At 43.9% G+C, this 16,478-nt stretch overlaps 2 long non-coding RNA genes across 8 annotated transcripts in view; one reads left to right on the top strand and one right to left on the bottom strand.

The window, feature by feature from the left end:
* Positions 1-13,597, top strand: part of LOC120101577 (uncharacterized) — a 106,740-nt gene extending 93,143 nt beyond the window's left edge. For 2 of the 4 annotated variants that reach the window (XR_015683607.1, XR_015683604.1), the window contains 2 exons: positions 10,575-10,673; positions 13,304-13,597. This is a non-coding gene — a long non-coding RNA (uncharacterized LOC120101577). Of the gene's footprint in view, positions 1-3,285; positions 3,420-10,304; positions 10,674-13,303 lie in introns of all 4 variants that reach the window. The other 2 variants (XR_015683605.1, XR_015683606.1) reach the window with 2 other exon arrangements.
* LOC102554395 (uncharacterized) overlaps positions 273-16,478 on the bottom strand; it is a 29,901-nt gene continuing 13,695 nt past the window's right edge. For 2 of the 4 annotated variants that reach the window (XR_015683600.1, XR_015683601.1), the window contains exons 2-4: positions 2,218-2,459; positions 916-1,395; positions 273-580 (exon numbers count right to left, since the gene is read on the bottom strand). This is a non-coding gene — a long non-coding RNA (uncharacterized LOC102554395). Of the gene's footprint in view, positions 581-915; positions 1,396-2,217; positions 2,460-3,232; positions 3,501-16,478 lie in introns of those variants that run through there. The other 2 variants (XR_015683602.1, XR_015683603.1) reach the window with 2 other exon arrangements.

The raw sequence follows: 16,478 nt of genomic DNA, 5'->3' as shown, positions 1-16,478 counted from the left end.
ATTTACCCAGGTTGCCCAAAGCCCTGGGTCTCATTTCTAGCACCATACTGACCCACCCACCCACCCACCCACCCAGTAAGGTACACTATAACAGGTGGCCTGGAGGGAGCCTGTGACTCATAATACAACATTTCTTTCATAGTAAGTGTAATTTAGTGATGGTATTTTGTGTCTCTATTTAGATACATATTTTGTTGCAGATCTTAAGAAATTCTTGACTTGTTTGCTATTGTCTGTCAGTGTCTGTGAATCTAGAAAACACTGTCACATTCTCCATCTTTGCATGTCTTTAATATTGTGTGTCTATACAGTTTGAATCATTCATAACAATTTCTACACTTGTCATGTTATTAGGAGAAAACTTATCTTTATACTCAGTTCAAGCATTTCAGATCTACAGAAAAATTCAGTTTTAAATGGTTCTGGCATTTGCAGGATGTGGAATTTTGGAGTCCAGCTTTGTCCAGTCTGGTTCTTGGGAAAATGAAGTTTGTGTACAGAGGGCACTAGCCTCTGATGGAGAGAAGATTCTAAAGAAATATCCAGATGGGTCCTGGTGATAGTAGAAAAAGCTCCAAAGCTGGAAGAGAAGACCCAGGCAAAACTCAACCCAACCCAACCCAACCCAACCCAGACCAACCCAGACCAACCCAATCCAACCCAGACCAACCCAACCCAACCCAGACCAATCCAGACCAACCCAGACCAACCCAGACCAACCCAACCCAACCCAGACCAATCCAGACCAACCCAACCCAACCCAGACCAATCCAGACCAACCCAACCCAGACCAGACCAGACCAAACCAACAAAATCACTGGATGCTTCTGATACCACATTGATCAGTTCTCCTTGATTAGAAAGTGAATTAATCTTCATGCTGAGGATAGCTTGTAGCACCTTTATTCCACACACCTTGGCTCCATGAAGACTTCTTTTTCCACATCCCTTTCAGAGGATGATGACATCCACAGTCTGGGAAGCTGCTATCCTGGAGTTGTGTATGGGTTCCCTTCTTCAAGGACAGGTGGCACCCCTCCTTACCTCCACCACCTCCTCCAAGCTCAACCATCTCTTTCCTTGAGAACCTGCACTTCTTAAATGTTTGAGGCTGTCTCTCCAGCCGCTCAGCGAGAGGGGTGATAGCAGACAGCGTCTGGTGTACTTTCTTCCTCTTCTTTCTTCCCCTTGTTTGCTCTCTTGATTGACAACCTCTGTCACATCCAAAGATGGTTTTGTTTTCTATTGTTTTTCTAACTGCCCAAAGGGCTCCTGTCTTCAGCAATCCCTCTCTTTTTACTGCTTTCTTTGGGGGGAGGCGGATGAAAGCAATTAAAATTGTGTGTGTATTGAGGGGGAGATGAGAATCACATCAATAACGAGGAGACCACCAAGCTGAAAAAAAAGTGAGATATTTGGAAAGTTACTTTCTTCCCCCGCAAGCCTGTTTCTTCTGAGGTGAGCTGAGTAAATATTTGTATACAAACAGGTGGAAAAATAGATTAATGCAGTGTGCATAAAAGTACCCGGCACTACAGCACCTCTCAACTGTTTCTTTTTATGTCTGTTTTTCTTAGCGTTGCGAGGTCTAGAGCCAAGCATTGTGTTTCCTGTAACTCATAATGGAATATTTATTGAGCACTCAAAAAATACTACTGAATGAGAGAATCTATTCTATGTTAATACCACAGACATAAAAATAGCACTTTCTTTCTTTTGACTTTACCTTTATTCTGGGGGCACTAGATTATTTTATTCACCCTTGATAATTCTATTTTACAGCTTCCATTTCTCTTATATCGCATAAAAGTAATATCTGGTAGGAATTGCTGTAATTGAAGGTTAGTTGCTCATCCAGTTATGGACCTCATTTAAATATACACTGACTTGTTACTCTGGCTCAAACCAGTTTCATATCAGTGTAGTAAAAGCAATGCTGCATGTGTGTCTTTAAAGAGGGCCAAAATATGTTCCTCACACTGATTGCCCTCTCACTAGAAAGACAGAGGCAAAAGCATCTGGGGAGTTAGTACCAGAGAGGTACCAGCCAGTTAGGGAGGATGTTGTGATAGCCTGATTCTGTCTGAACCTTTGTAATTTTGCCCACACTACAGCCATCCAAGCCAGTTGGGAAAACCCAACAGTGGTGAGCATGATATTAGTTATGCCCAAGGATGTCTACAGCCAATCTCTGGAAACTGAGAACATGCTGCTTACCTGAAAAAGGAGACTTTGTAGATGTGATCAAGTCCTTACAATGATAATGTTTATCCTGGAACTTGCAGGCGGTCCAGCCTAGTCTCACGAGTCCTTGATAGTGGAACCAGCCTCTGTCGCAGAGAAGCAGACACACAGCAGCGTGAGGAAGACTTGGTGCTACAGTCTTGGTAGTTGGAGGGACGGGGCCATGACTGTGAGGGGCCTCTTGAAGCTGGGAAACCTAGAAGCTCCATATCTGGCTGTGCAGAAAGAAGTACGGCTTTGTAAATATTTTGATCTTAGGTCATGGAGTTTATGCTCTGTTTATGAAACACACAACAGGAGAACCACTATACAAGGCAACTAGGAGGCGAAATTAAAGACAGCTCTGGGTTAGTTTAAATTTATATTTGCACATAAAGAAGTTTATTATTTTCACCAATACTCTCCTTCTCTGTCCCTTTTCCTTCTGCTTTTTTAACCAAAAGGATTTTTTTCTTTTTTTTTTTTTTTTGGAGCTGGGGACCGAACCCAGGGCCTTGTGCTTGCTAGGCAAGCGCTCTACCACTGAGCTAAATCCCCAGCCAAAAGGATTTTTTTAAATTCGCATTTGTGCTTGTGTGCCTTCATGTTTGTGTGCTACACTTGTAAGTCTCCATAGAAGCCAGGAGAGGGTGTCAGAGCCCCTGGACCTGAAGCATGGGCAGTTCGGAACCACCTCTCTTGGGTACTGGGAACGGAACAGAACTCAGGTCTTCTGGAAGAGCAGCAAATGTTCTTAACCTGGAGCTCTTTCCACTCCCACCCCCATTTTCTTTGCTCTTTTTCTTTTCTACAGAGTCTCACTATATAGCCCAAGATAATCTCAAACTTGAGACACTCCGCCAGCCTCCCGAGTGCTGGGATTACAGGCATGCATCTGTTTGCTTGATCCCACCGAACAAATAAAAACCAGTATTTAAAGAGCGCCTGCTTGAGAGATGCCAAATGCAAGCTTACATGGGTCTTAGCCTGGACACATGGAAAAGTTTACCTAAGGTCGAGCCAAACGAATGTAGCCAATATTGAATGAGTTCTTTCTCCTAGGGGTGCTTCTGAAATTGACGATGGTTCCTGGTAGCTAATTCATAAGATGTCTGTGGGCGTGAAGCGGGTGTACAAGCTCAGAGTTCCTCGGAGATTCCAGGCGGAGGGGTGGTGCCATGGCCGGTGGATGTCAGGTGTGTGGTTCACAAGGATGAGTGGGTGGAGCTGGAGAAGAGCGGAGCAGAGGAAGTGCAGACTGGTGTGGGCCTGAGGAAGCCTGGGCAGAATTTCAGAGTTCCAGCAGTGGCTTCTGTCACCTGGGGTGCTCTCCTCACTTTGTGCTGTCATAGTTGTGTAGAGTTAGGGAGTGGGGAAAAGTTGTCTTTGAAGAGAGCTTTCTTTGGTTCTTTGAGTTTTCTATCTAACCCCATATGCTGGTCTCTTCCAAACACCCAGAGAAACATATAGATACAAAGAAAATAATTTTGCATTGTTCTGTCCAGTTCCTGGGTTTCTCTAGGACAAATGTGTATTTAAGCAGGAAGGGGATCAGTGTGCTCAACGGGATGTGAAATAATTCCCGAGACAAATCTTTGAATGTCGTTAGGATGTTATCACTGTGGCCTGGAAATATGCGTGGGCTAGAATATCTGGTGTGTATTAAGGCAGGTATTCAATGAGAATTACCAGACACTTAAAACAGCCGGAGGCAAAATCGTGCATAAGCTTCATACAGCCAGTAACTAAGTCTCAGAGAAGCAGGAGAGCCGCAGGATGGTTGTCCTGAGTTTCTGCTGCAAAGCACTTGTCTGCAATATTTTAAAGACTTAATAGAATTTTATTTTAAAGCCATGACATTAGCACAGTTAAGCCAATCAATGTTTTTTAATAGCCTTTTAAAGGTGCCGTTTTAATTGTGCTCGGTGGGAGGGAGAGGCACAGAAAAGACTGGAAAACATCTAAAAATGGCTTAGTCAGATCTTTGAAAAATATTTGCAAGTGCAGATTTCTGCCTGGGTTTGATTGCTGTAGAACTGGGGTTAAAGGGTAAGATCAGAAGGGCTTATTCCCCAGTGTAGAAAACAAAGACTTAACTCCTATGTAGATCCACTCAGCTCACGGCCTGGCAAAATGTTTTCCTTGAGGAGGGCATGAGATGTGTAACCCCTTTTTAACAGATAAATACCTTTATGCAGAACTTTCTCTGCCCTATCTGGCACTCAGGAGACTCAGAGAATGCACATCACAACTCCTGCTAACATTCTTTGCCTGAAGGTTTGCCAGGGGCTATTTTGGTTTTAATACTGAGAATCTGCCCAGACATCTGGATGAATAGCTAAAAGTACCATTAACTTTTCAACTGGTTGTTGGCACAAAGTCCTCGCCACAGTGCTGTTACCATGGCCCAGTTCCCTTTCTTCATAACTTACTTTTGCATGGTGCTTTATTGCTTAAAGGATGATTTCATATATATTACGCTGTTGGGAGCCCCACGATAGCCATGTGGGATGAGGAAGTTATTATTAGTTTCTGTTTTATAGATATAGAAAGTGAAGCTTGGAAATACAGAAGGGTTTACCCAGGGTCAGCTCAACAAATTCAACTAACATTTCCCAAGTACTGGAGAATGTTTTACACATCCCGGGGGGCTTTCAAAACTCATTCCCTTACAACGTTGCTAAGAACCCAGTAAGCCTTACATCTACCAAAGCCTCCCACTTCTTCAGCACTATTTCCTTAAAACCGTGCTGTCTTTCGCACGGCATATGGAATTACCTGAGGAATTTACTTCTTGAAAACCTTATTTGTGCTAGTTTGTATGGAGTTACAACTTAGAGATGTTGTAATGGACAGATAATTTCGGAGGACGGCATTAACCACATGGACATTTGGTCTCGCTTTAGGCTTTATTTCTTTAAAGGGAAGTAATTCAGGTGCTTTCGTTTTGTTTTTAAATCAAGTATTTCACTGTAGTGTTTGATCACACTACTGTGTAGTTGGGGTATTGATCGGATGTCTTCCATTCTGGCCAGAGGTTATCGGTGTACACACACCATGACACAGACTGAACAAGACGAAGAGAGAGGCTGGACACGAGGGCAAGTGACTGAGTTGCTGTGGGTGCTGGTGGCTATACTGGGACCACAATTGGAGGTTTTGATGTTTTGTTTTTTTTTATTTAACTAGTTAGTGAGTGACATGTTTGCCAGTTTATTGTTTTAGTTTGTAATTTTCTAGAGAAAAAAATTTTTTTTGGAAACGATAAACTTCCCAAACTAAAGTAAGAGGTACAGTTCTCCTCTTTATACTTCAGTGTTGATTTCTTGTCCTTAAGAAAGAAGACTGAAGGGGGCTCAGCAGTTAGGAGTCTTGCTACTTACAGAGGACATGGATCCTATCCCCTGAAACCACACGACAGCTCATAACCACCCAGAGCTCCAGCTCCAGGGCCCTGGTTCTCTCTTCTGGCCTCCATGGGCACCAGGCAGGCAGGTGGTGCACACACACAAACACGCATGCACATAAAACAAAATGAATACTTGGAAACAATACAGAATGACCAGGAAGCCATATTGACTGCCAAGGACAGGATGGTACAGAAACCAAGGGAACAAGCTACGTTCAGCAGTAGAGTGGGGTGTAGCCGCATAGAACCAACCTGGGAGAGTAGGTGCAGCCTCACGGAAATGACCTTGCTCCTTATCTCTGCTGCGTGCTTCTTGGGTGTTTAGCTTCTTGGGGACTCAGTTTCTACATGGTAAAACTGAGCTGATGATGTCTATTTTAATTAATTGCTAAAAAAATTCAATGTGTGCACATGTGCGTGCATGTGTGGAAGCCAGGAAACAACTAATAGATGTTGGCTCTATCTTTCTATCACGTAGGTCCTGGGCTGGAACTCAGGAAGTCAGGATTGTCAGCAAGTGCCTTCATCTGCTGAGCCACCACACTGCTCTCACAACTCTGAGTCAGATGTCTTTTACAATTACACAAAAAGATGTTATGTGAAGGGATGAGTAGAGAAAAAGAAAGGTGTGCAGAAGTCGCTCAGCATTGGTGACAGCTGCTGTTACTGTTACTGAAGTTCTTAGCGTCCCAGCAATTAGGGGTGGCAGGAAAGGAGACGTTATCTCTGGATCGCCACCATCTTCATCCTAGGGCGTCCTGTTGTGAACAACCTTGGTCAACAAACCCCACGAGGACCTCGAGTTTCAGTTACTTTAGCTTGAAAGCATGGCGGGGCTCCATTATTGACATCCTTAGATTGGTTTCTCCTGGAGCTTGGGTTCCAGATAAGGTTTTCGGTCACTGTGGGGAAATCTTTTAGTTTCTTAAACTTCATTTTGCCTGTGCTAATGGAGAGTTGAACTAAGTGGCAATGAAGTCTAACCATTTGAATCTCTGAATGACCCCCTCTGGTGGCTCCTCTCTTTCCTTGCATCCACCCCTGATGAACAGGCACCGCCTTCTCTGTGCTCTTTGTGTAATTAATAGCTCGATGAGGGGACGACACAAGTAGGAAGTCATTGCTTTTCTTTCTTCCCGTATCCAGAGGACTTATCTTGAGTGCCCCTTGCATATTAGGAGGAGACCAAGTGCTAGGGCTCCCCAAAGCTTTGCAGGGGATAGCAATGAATCATGGGTCCATGCAGGATCTGGCAGTATATGAACTTTGTAAGTGGAAACAGCAGGTTGGGGGCAAAGAGGCAACGTCTGTCCTCATGTGATGAGAGGTCCCGAGCCTGGAAGGTTGCGCCTCGGTCTGCAAACATCATTATTAGCAGGTTGAAGACATACTGGAGAATGTTCAGAGAAAAGCAACAAGGATGATAAACGGGCGGAAAGACTGATTTATGAAGACTCACACAACAAAATATGTATTCTTGGATCAACAAAGACTTCACAAGAAATGTGATCACTATCATGGAGTCTCTGAAGGCTTCGAATACCCTGGAGGATGGCAGGGTTCCGTCTGATATTTGAAATGGTGACAGAGAATCAGCAGCTGGCAGGTTCTACCTGCAGATCAGAGAGTATGGAGCCAGCAAATCCATCTCTGTCTCGCTGACAGAAAGCGGCTTCAAAGGACAGCATCCTTCAGCTGTTCTCCCTCCTATCTCTTCTTCTGCGCTTGTAATTACATAGGACCACTTGTTTTCTGCTTATGCTCAGTGATTTTAATGTGTGTTTCCTATTTATATAGACTTTCCCTCAAGATGTCAAGAGTGAAATATTTCATTTCTTTTTTAAACCATCCACTTCAAAGGCTGGCAGATGAAAGCACTTGCGTTCTGAACAAACTTAAAAAAAAAAGAATCAGTTTGCCTGCTTAACCCTTGCCGAAGGTCACTGTCATCATGAAGGGTGCTATTCCTAGGAAAAGCCAAATGGGTGAGATAAATCTATAAAACTATCCTTCCGTGCCATATTTAATGAGAGTTTTATAAACACACACTACTCGCAGATGATATAATACAAAGCTTTCAAAGGGTAAAAGCTGAAGCTCAGGTCAAATGCAAGCCCCGGCTGTTTAGTGTGGTCTGTCTTCTCTGTGGGGTCAGCGCAGAACGAATAACTCCTATGGGTCTGGATATGGAATTTGGTTCCTATGGGTCTATGGGACCAGCAAGACTTTGCTCACTTCCAGCTCTAGCCCTTGTAAGTGCTGAGAGAAGCCACAGGGCCTGATGGTGGCCTGTGAGATGCATATTCCCTATATTCCTTTCTTTAAGTGGTACTTGGGCAAGGATATCAGTTCTGGATTATAAATGCCATCGAGGAGGGATCAAAGGTGCAAAGGCTGTGGGACTTGGCCCATCTTCCGGCCTCAGTGGGACTTGGGGCTTGTTTATTGTGATAACTAGGGCCTGGGTCTTCTGCTATTAGGTGTGGCTACCGATAAAGAAGGTGAGAGTGCTGGGGACTTTTACTGCCATGATGAGAACCAGCCTGAAGGTGGGGCCTATACATGACAAGGAGAACCACAGGAGCCCTAATGACATTGAAATAGGCAGACTTAGCTTATATGGAAGAGACTTTGCCTGTGTTAGTTATTGGAAAAACCATATCTATTATACATACATACATACATACATACATACATATGAATATACACACACACATATATAGATATATGTATAATTTATATATATAACAATGTATAACATACATATGTATGTACATATACATGTATATATCACACATAAATGGTAACATATATATGATATATATACATACAACACACACATATATATCTCAATATCTATGTCTGTCTATCTATATGTATGTCTGTCTGTCTGTCCGCCCATCCATCTATCCATCCATCCATCCATCCATCCATCCATCCATCCATCCATCCATCCGTGTGTGTGTGTGTGTGTGTGTGTGTGTGTGTGTGTATTTTAGCTGGGCCCTGGTCCTTACATGACATAAAGAATCTTAGGTAATATTCGAATAAGAACCAAGTTGAAGGGGGGCAATTAGGGGGAAGAAAGAGAACATTTGACTGGAGAAAGTAGTAGGGGAAGAATATAATCAAGTTATAATTATATCTGTCTGTTTGTCTGTATATATGTCTATATGTATGTATGTGTGTGTAAACTATCATAACAAAACTCACTATGGACAAAACAAAATAGAAGAGCCAAATTGGGTACTAGGTATTACATGTTCCAAGTGTGGAACAGAGAAGACTATGGGGGCTAGAGAGTAGTGAGGGTGGTGGGGGTGGCATGGAGGGTGGGAGGGGAGAGAAGGTGGGTGGTGACAACACTGGTGCCCATTAGGTGCTGGGAACTGGGATGGGCTCCATGTATCCTCTCTGTCGAGTGCTGCACAAATGAGGAAGCTAAGACTCAGACTAGTTAAGCACCTTGTCGTAGCCGTGCCAGGGGTGGAGGAAGCCCTCAGAATCAGAGCCCATGCTCTTGCCGTAACTCCAACCATCTTCAGCAGCTTTAGGGTTAGAGCTCCTGGGCGCCAGTGGCGGGTGTTCCATTTTGCACAAGTCACTTATGTCCTAGTGGCCAAGTGATGACAATGGCCATCCTCCAGAGCCACCTTTAAGACTAATGACCAGGAGGCATCTTGTAGATTGGGGTGGGCAAGGTGAATCCTAGGTATTGCTCTGATGGGAGGGAGACTTCAGAGAGGTAGTGACACTTGTGTTTTTCTGGGGATTTAGCTGGCTTAGGGGGACTGCTGAGATCAACTGTTGTTGGGCTGTCACGATGGTTTATCTGGGAGAGGTGCTTGCTATGCACCTCATGGCTTGAGGTTGACCCTTGGGTGCCAGCACAGAATGAGAGAACTGGTTCTGGAAGTTGTTTTTTGAACCTGGACTTGTGCATACATCTAACAAGCACACATATCCAATAACAAATTAAGTAAAAATTTACAAAGAGACCCATTGTTGCATCATGTTTGATTTTTCAGTGTATTAAATTTTCTAACTTTCTCATGTATTTCTTTTCCTTCTTAACACACACACACACACACAGACAGACACACACACACACAGACATACATACACACACGCACATGCACATGCACATTCTTTTTTTTTAATTTTTGGAAACAGGGTCTCGTTATAGAGCCTTGGCTGACCTGGAGCTAGCTAATGTAGACCAGGATGGCCCTGAACTCACAGAAACCCTCCTACCCCTGCCTAAGTGCTGAGATGAAAGGCACCACTTGGCTTTTCTGTGTTCTGAGATATGGTCCTGCTACTGTGCCAGCGCTGAGCTCAAATCTGTGATCCCGTAGTTCCGGCATCTAGAGTGTTGGCTCTATCATGATCTATGTATTTTTACATTTTACTTTTACAGTTCATCTTTTTATCTCTACTGTAATAGAAGCTCCAGGGAATGTTTGCAGTTGTATCTTAACACTTGGAATGGTGTCTACTCCAAACATGGCATATGCTGAGCAAATGATTATGTAACTAAAAAGCAAATCCCCTATGTGCTTATAACATATGGGCCCTGCCATGCATGGCTGCTGTCAGAGGGAACTCTATGTCTTGGTTATGACTGCACACAAAGAGCTCAGACATTGTCCCTTCTCTCCTTACACATCAGCCCAACCAGCCTCATCTAAGAAGAGGACCTGGGCATGGATGCTCTCTTTGGACTCTTAAATTCTCCATCTTTCTGCTGTCTTCCTGGGTTGATAATTTCATCTCAGAAGGACTCTGACAGTTAGTCCTGTCTGCTACTTAGAGAAATCTGCTGCCTTTTCTGTTTTGAGGATGAAAATCTGTAAGATGAACATCTCTTACCAACGTCTATTTTCTCATGAAGTCTACCCATCACGGTTCCCAAGACTGACTCTCTCCCCACCTTCCAAAGACAGCTCAAATTCCAGAAGAAGCAGGGAAATCAGAGGAAAGAAGGAAAGAACTTTATCCTGCTGAACATGGATTCACAACTACTCGAATAAAAGAAAGGGTATGTATATATTGAACTCTTGGTTTTTGAAAAAGCTCATTGTCAACATTTGGCTGATATTGAGTCATTAATTTTCTTTTTACTTTAACTTTTTGTGGGAGCATGATTTAGTGACTTAAATAAGACTTAAAGACACGTTGAAAAAAATTTAAGTGTTTAATCCTAGAATATTATACAAAACAAACACCACATAGCTATTTATATCTTCCTCTGGTAACTTAATATCACCTCATCAGTAAGGGATTCTGATGGTCAAATTACATCCCTCCTGCTTTTTGACACAGGTTCGTGCTGCGTAGCCCAGGGTAGCGTCATTTCACAATCTCACGATCGTCCTGCCTTAGCCTTCCAAGTTGCATGATTACAGGCCTGTACCATAGCCCAGCCTGACTCACTTCCACATTAAAGTATTTATTGTGATCAGAGGGAACCATAAAACTAAGAAGGTGATGTTAGCTGAAAGATACCTGGAAATGATCAAATTATAAAGTCACAGACTCAATGGACTTTCCATTGCAATTTCAAAAACCACAGAGTAAGTGATAGCGGGCAGCGCCATTAGATCCCAGTGTGTGTCTTTTCCTTTCATAGCTTAAGCCTGGTAGTAGCCTTTTCAGTTCGGCCTATACACTCGGTAGGTAACAGCGTCAATGGTTTCTTACTTAGCTCTTTCTGGTTGTGGAAAGCACCCGCTCCTGTAACATCCTCTGTGTGGGTGGCACTGTGACTTGGTCTTCCTGTGAAGCCAGGGCTCAGAGCTTCCCGGTGTCAGGCATGATCAGGAGTGAGGAGTGAAGAACCCATGGCAAGCAAGGACCGTCGGTTCAGTTGCTCGGCACTAACCGAGGCTGCTGCAAGTGAGGAAATCGCACCCATGTGGGTTTGCCTGGAAGCTTTCCGTGCTTCCTGCTCCGGGCTGGAAAGAAACCTGGAAGATCTAGACATGACAGAGAAGGTGCCGAAAGTTGTCTGTTAATGTGTGTTGGCAGTGTTTAGTGGAGGAAATTTCATTTGGTAGTTGATTTGAGTTTTAAACTGACCATTAATCTTGCTTTATGACTTTTGGGAGGGGGGAGAAATTCTTTTCAATCACATTTTATTCAATGTGTGCCCAGGCCACAGTACTAATTTCCAGGTGGAAGATTGACTTTCAAGGACATCCCTTTTCCCCCCTCACTCGACAGATTGAGTTAGTTTTAATTCCAAAATCCTAGGACAAACCAGTGCCACAAGAGAAACCTGGATTCAGATGAGAATCAGGGCCTTTGAAGATTAACTGGAACACAGAAGTTCAAATGCATATTTGCTCTTATTTTTTATTTCAGGAGAATCAAATACTGAGCAGCCTGTAGGCCAAGGAGGTCAATATCATATATGGGAGCTCATCAGAGGCTACACTGACGGTGGGATTACCAAGTTTTACAGACAGAAGCACTAGCCAGCCATATTTTCCTCACTAATGCCTGAAAATATCCTCCACCTGTACCTCTCTGTACCCTTTAACTTGTGTCTTTGTGATATTGCACATAACACCCTCCACCTCTAGAAACAAGTGATTCCATTGAATATTAAGACATTTCTAGCTAGGTGGTAACTTAGAAGATGAGAGACTTGCTTTATTGTTTATTGTTATATTTATTATAGCAATGAAACTAATGTTAGATAAAAGTACCTGGGGGGTGGTGGTTGCAGAAGAATCAATGATTTGTATAAGTCTAAAAGGCATAAGTAGGAAAGACAAGTCATATATATATATATACACACACATATATACATATATATATGAACATACAGACACACACACAGACACACAGACACAGACACACACACACACACACACACACACACACACACACACACATACACACACACACGTCCTCTGCTTGCATGTATGCCTGCACTCCAGAAGATGACATCGGATCCCATTATAGACAGTTGTGAGATGCCATGGGGTTACTGGGAATTGAACTCAGATCCTCTGCAAGAGCAGCCAGTGCTCGTCTCTGCTGAGCCATTTATTCAGCTGGACAAGACTGTCTACACATCACGCAGAGAGATTCCTAGCTGGACAAGACTTTCTACACACCACGCAGAGAGATTCCTAGCAGCTGGGGAACAAGAAACACTTAGATCTCAGAGTTTGGCCAGTCGGACCTGGAGGGTTGGTTGTCAGTCAGGGCTATCCATTGAAATAAGGTTGATGACATTAAGGAAATGGGTGAATGAATTTATCAAAGGGGAGAAGTGTGTGTGTGTGTGTGTGTGTGTGTGTGTGTGTGTGTGTGTGTCTTGGGCCTGTAAGTGTCTTATAAACGGAACTAGGAAAAAGGTGGCTGGTATATGACAGGGACTGTATGTGCCACCTCCTACTTTGTCAGTGGGGAAGGGGCGTGTATGCTCCTCCCACATTTTTGCTTTCTTTGGGGGGAGGGGCTAGAGAAGAATGGATTCTTCCTTAAGAATCTATGAAAGTCCACATTTTCCTGATGAGTTTGCAAACCCACAAACTCGCAAGACCTCTGTTCCTCATTTCTGAGATTGTCCTCTGGATGCTACCTGCAGGTAAAGGTATTTGTAGCTCCATTGACCTTGTCTCAGTCTTGGAAATTTTCCGATGTCTTTAAATATAGACACCAGAGCTGACAACAGCGGACGCTAAAGCTGCAACAGTGTGATTTATCATGGGGCCTAGTTATCAGAAGAGACAAAGCCAGCATCGATGGAGAGCGGTCACAGAAGACCCACCGTTGCCTCAGAGGCAGCAGGAGGCTGACGTCACATAAACGGCCACAGAAAAGCAGTTAAATGATTTTCTGTGTGTTCTTCAGGGAGGCTGTATCTAATCTGATGCAGTTGCTCCACGGGAGCCCTGCTAATGACATCTCCACCAAATATCAGCTCAATAAATTGCTTCCCTTCATTAATCTGAGTGTCAGTGTCTGCATTAATGGTGTTTACCCAGCAGAAGGGCTAAGGGAGATAATATAGACCGATTTTTAGTGACATATGAGGGCAGAGTGGACAGAGTGGCTACAGTGGTCCTCTTGGTTCTGGTGGATCAAAGACTCTTTCTTTACTTCCTTTCACTCTACAATTGTTCTCTGAGTGGCCACTACCTGCCTGGTTTTGTGTTACAGCTCATATTCCAACCAACACAAGGCTTCTAGGCAACCGAAGTGGGACACAAGTTATCATCCACATGCATAACTGATCGTGATAAAATGTCTGAAGGAAATGATGCAGCTCTCTGGAAGAATATAATGAGGGATCAAATTTGGGTGAAGATGAACCATTTTTTTTTCCCAGAAAATTGAGACTTTTGGCGTCAAAGTCTTCACCTAAAATAGGATGACTTAGAAGTCACAGGAGGCAAGGCAGAGAGGAGGGGGAGCAGGATGCAGAGCGCACGGGGTGGGGGTGCATTTTAAAGCAAGCAAACCTACAGGGCCTTTGCACCAGCTGCTGGGCCACTTTCTCTACTGCTCCTTGCTTCAACTTTGCAAGTTGAGTGGAGCTCAAACTCACAGTGGAGTGCAAGTGAAGCACACAGTGGTGAGTATTAAGAGAGAGCCAACAGTTTAACTCCAGTGTGGCAGATGTGCCCAGAAGGGAAGGGGAACAGTGTTGCAAGGAAAGCCTACCCAAAGGATGCAGAGCAGTGGGTACCAGAGCTTGAGGGCCAGGAAAGAGCATCCTGGAGCCCCAGTGCTTGCTGCTTAAGAAGAGTGGTATAATTTGTTTACTTGTCACCGTAACTCCCTGTATAGCCCAGACTGGCCCCAAGCTTGCTAGATTCCTGACTCCATTCCACCGCACCTGGTCCGTTAATCTGTTCTTGATGCTTCAGGTATTAAAGCCATTTCATATGGAGACTTGCGTCACTGACTTTTTACATGTAAACATGCTCTGGACGGCAAAAGCCACGTCGACAGTGCAATCCATTTTGTTCAGTGCACTATGTAGAAGCCTAGCAACACCCCTCACACAAGACCTACAGTGAGGTTTAGCTAAGATTTGAGCATCTCTTGGTCCAGTCGAGTTGACAGAACACCTCTCATCCCATTTGTCTCCCTTCCCCAGATAGCCACAATGTGGGCCCACTTTCACATGAGGATATTGGGTCCTATGTCCCATAATAAGCTTTCCTTGTCACTTTTTCAGTGAAGATTGGAAGACTCAGACCAACCATAAAGTGTTTCCTGATTCCCCCGGTTAGATGTGTATGGGTAATGTGTGGATAGTCACGGCTTTCTTTTAGTGCTGAGGTAACTGAACACTACCTCTGCTGACTGTGAAATGTGCATGTGACCATCTCACAAGAACAGAAGTCTCCTCTCCCAGCTGTTGAGCCAGCATTCTGACTAGGTGCTCGTCAGTGACAGCAGAGACCACTTGTGTAATCGTCATGGGGGCATGTTAGGTATTTCACCTCCATTCCCAATCACACAGCCCTGTGAGGAGTTATATGTGTCTCTTCGGGCATAACCGGGAGCCCTCACTAGGTGGGTATTTTTCTCTTGTTCTGTACTTAAATCTTCTGGCTCATCTAATCCGGAGGCCTGGAACCTCTTTGGCCCTCTTGTCCACAACATGAAACCCCCCCAAACTGACTGGTTATAGGGTCCAAAAGACAGAAACATCTGGTACCCAGCATCTCGCTTGGTTCCAGCAGCAGCAATGTTAATCCGGGGCAGAAATGGAACGTTCAAGAACAAACAGCTCACTGGAGGGAACACTGCCTTTGCTGTTTCTGCCTCCAATTCATTGAGTGTGGGGGTAGATGTAATGGGCAACCGAATATATCATCATTAACATTCTTCTCCTCAGAAGTCACAGTTATTCTAATTTTTTGTGTGTCAGGCACTAGGTCTGTCCAAAACCTCATTTAATTTTCACAACTGGCCCCCTGAATGGAACAGCTCAAAATATGGATTTGGCCGATTCATCTTCATGGTAGATGGGAAAATATGATATATTCAAATTTTCAAACAGAAAGTGGTAATGCTTTTTTCTTTTAAATACTGACTTAAGTCATCCATCTTGTTTTTCCTCCCCCTCCTTTAAGATTTTATTTATTTATTTATTTGATGTGAGTACATCGTTGTCCTCAGACACACCAGAGGAGAGCATTAGATCTCATTACAGATGGTTGTGAGCCACCATGTGGTTGCTGGGAATTGAACTCAGGACCTCTGGAAGAGCAGTCAGTGCTCTTAACCACTGAGCCACCTCTCCAGCCCAGTGATAATGAATGCTTATAAGGAGAAGTTAAAGCTCTCTTCTACTTTCCACCTGTCTCATCTGATACCCCTATTTACACTGTGGCTGCTGTGGCTGCCAGCACAGTCTGGGGTTGTGACAGGCACGTTACACAGTCTTAGGTTTACAGTGGTCTGAAAATGCGTTCATGCAGCCTTTTTGCTCTTATGATACATCTGGTAAAGTGCATGGTATGTACAAGAATTTATTGTAAAACCGGCTTCCCAGCGCCAGGGAGATGACCCATGGGATAGAGCACTTACCTTGCAACTTCAAGGACTGGAATTTAGATCCCCAAAACTCAGGAGGCAGAGTCGGGGTCCCTGGAGCAAGCTGGCCAGCGAGACTGGCTGTCATCTCTGTGCTCTGAGACTTTATTTCAGTAAATAAACTAGGGAGTGGTCTTCCAGAAAGGCACCCAGCATCAACTTCAGCTCCTACACACTTATGTACATACTCCTGCACACACATGAACGTGCATACACAAACATGTACCACTCGTGCAAAGATAAGTGAACAACAACAACAACAACAACAACAACAACA

The sequence above is a fragment of the Rattus norvegicus genome, chromosome 3 (assembly GCF_021556685.1).
Source record: "Rattus norvegicus strain SHRSP/BbbUtx chromosome 3, alternate assembly SHRSP_T2T, whole genome shotgun sequence".
Taxonomy (NCBI): domain Eukaryota; kingdom Metazoa; phylum Chordata; class Mammalia; order Rodentia; family Muridae; genus Rattus; species Rattus norvegicus.
The sequence above is the reverse complement of the archived record's forward strand: the minus strand, read 5'-3'. Positions and strand labels throughout refer to the sequence as shown.